The sequence below is a fragment of the Triplophysa rosa genome, linkage group LG15 (genome assembly GCF_024868665.1).
Source record: "Triplophysa rosa linkage group LG15, Trosa_1v2, whole genome shotgun sequence".
Lineage (NCBI taxonomy): Eukaryota > Metazoa > Chordata > Actinopteri > Cypriniformes > Nemacheilidae > Triplophysa > Triplophysa rosa.
This window is the reverse complement of record NC_079904.1, coordinates 19,330,344-19,332,690: the sequence shown is the minus strand read 5'-3', so window position 1 is coordinate 19,332,690 and position 2,347 is coordinate 19,330,344.

Below are 2,347 nucleotides of genomic sequence, written 5' to 3'. Positions count from 1 at the left end.
CAACTCAACGCTATCTTAAGAGAGTCTAATATTCCTTTACACGAGTCCATTGACAGACTGTGGGGTTCTGTCGGTGAGATACATACGATTCTTATGAGATTGTATGCTTTTATCGAAGGTGTTAATCATCGCGACGAAGCGCTGGAGAATTCTTTCAACCGTTTGCTCGAGTCATCAAACGAACAGATGAGAGAAAGGCGTCTGATAGTTGAACTCCTCTGTGCTATAAACGCCGTACTATTTTCTAGATAGTCACTATTTTTATATTGACCAGTGATCGCTATAAGTTTTTACATTTATCTCTATATCTTATAATCGATTTTTTACATTTACAATTTTATCAATATATGTCATTTATATCTGTGTTTATATCTGTTTTATATTTGTCATTTTATATCTGTTTTATATTTGCCAATTTATATCTATGCACCATTTATTTTTGTATTGAACACACAGTGTGACATAATTCCTCTTTGTTAGTGCCGAAAACCATACGGGAGGGATGGCCGATGAAAAATGTTCAGAGGCCGGGCATGGCAGTCATCCAGATCAAACTCTCTCAGACCTGTTACAGGGAGCGATCGGAATGCACGCAGAGTCCCATCATCATAACACCGATAGACTACGACTACTGTTAAATACACACCCTGTACATGAACAAACTTTTAATAGCACGCCGCCCCAACAGATTTCTAATTTGGAATATTTGGAAGCTGCGATACGTGAAAGTACAGATTTTAATCCATGCATACAGACTATGCGAAATATTAAATACGAGGGACACAAACACCGTACAAGACGGCAGTGCGTTATCAGATACAAGCGTCCCGACTACTGACTCGGCTCCCCCTAGAGGTAATGTCGATAACGAAAGGCCCTCGACTTCCGATACACAGAGGACTAGAGGTCGACGCTTTGATACGAGATGGAGGTATCATAAACGGCTATCGCGTTTTACCGAGACCTCGTTTCAATAGCGTGGAATTGAGAAGACCCATGAATCTGCGGGATATTGGCACTACAGATTTGGCGACGTATCACGTTCGGCTGCACGAGACCATGAACAAAATCACGACGTTTGCCAGACAAATCGGCGGCGATGGTAACATAGTTAGTTTAACCCTGAGCGGACCCCGTCTTAAATCTGACGTTACAGCGATATTATCACCCGGCAATGATTACGACGTTAATGTATTTACCGATCACATCAAAAAAAATTTACAGAGCGATGACAGGTTAATGTGTGACGACGCGGTCGAGATAGGCGCTACCGTGGCTTCGAACAGACAAGGGGGAGGTCGCCATCGTCGTAAACTCACAGATTTGGCTCTCGACCAGGTGATCAAAAGAAAAAAGATGAGTTTATTTTGCCCGATCAATATTGCGAATAATTTGTGCTTTTCTATCTGTCTCGCCCATGTTCTCGACCCTGAATTACCTGAGAGCGACCTGGAAAGCCGTGCGGCAGTAATCCAAAATGAAGCGGGCTTTACTATTCAAGACAAGATCGGTCTTCACGACATAGCAACGTTTGAAAGACTGTTTGCCGTCAAAATAGTCGTTTTTTACAGAACGAACGGCGGAGCGTTAGAAACGTTTGCAAATCAGAGGGAACCTCATTTGAAAACAGTATTCCTCTATTTACACGATGAGCACTTTTATACAATTCTTAATCTAAAGGCGTTCATCGTTACCGACTACGCGTGTACGTACTGTTATAAAGGATACAACGACATTAAACTTCATCACTGTAGCCATGTCTGTAACGTGTGTTTTGACGCCGACTGTCACAAACACCCTAAAAGAACTGTACACTGTACCAATTGTCTGAGATTTTGCAATTCCGACTACTGCTACAAAATGCACAAGAAGCCCAACCCCGGCGAAGAAAAGGCCGTCGGCCGTGAACGACGTCGTCTTATTATGATCCATGTGAGCGACTCTTTGTGTATTCACACAGAAGAAACAGGGGGGTAGAATCCAGGCGTGTGATAAAAATGAACCTGCTCAAATAATACCCCCCCCAAAATACTAAAGCTGTGCATGTTTCTAGAATAGTAAGTCAAATTTTACATACTGCATTACTTGTGAAGGTTCATCAGATCCATGTGAGCGACTCTTTGTGTATTCACACAGAAGAAACGGGGGTAGAATCCAGGCGTGTGGGTAAAAATGAACCTGCTCAAATAATACCCCCCCCAAAATACTAAAGCTGTCCATGTTTCTAGAATAATGTGTCACATTTTACATACAGCATTACTTGTGTAGGTTCATCAGATCCATGTGAGCTACTCTTTGTGTATTCACACAGAAGAAACAGGGGGGTAGAATCCAGGCGTATGGGTTA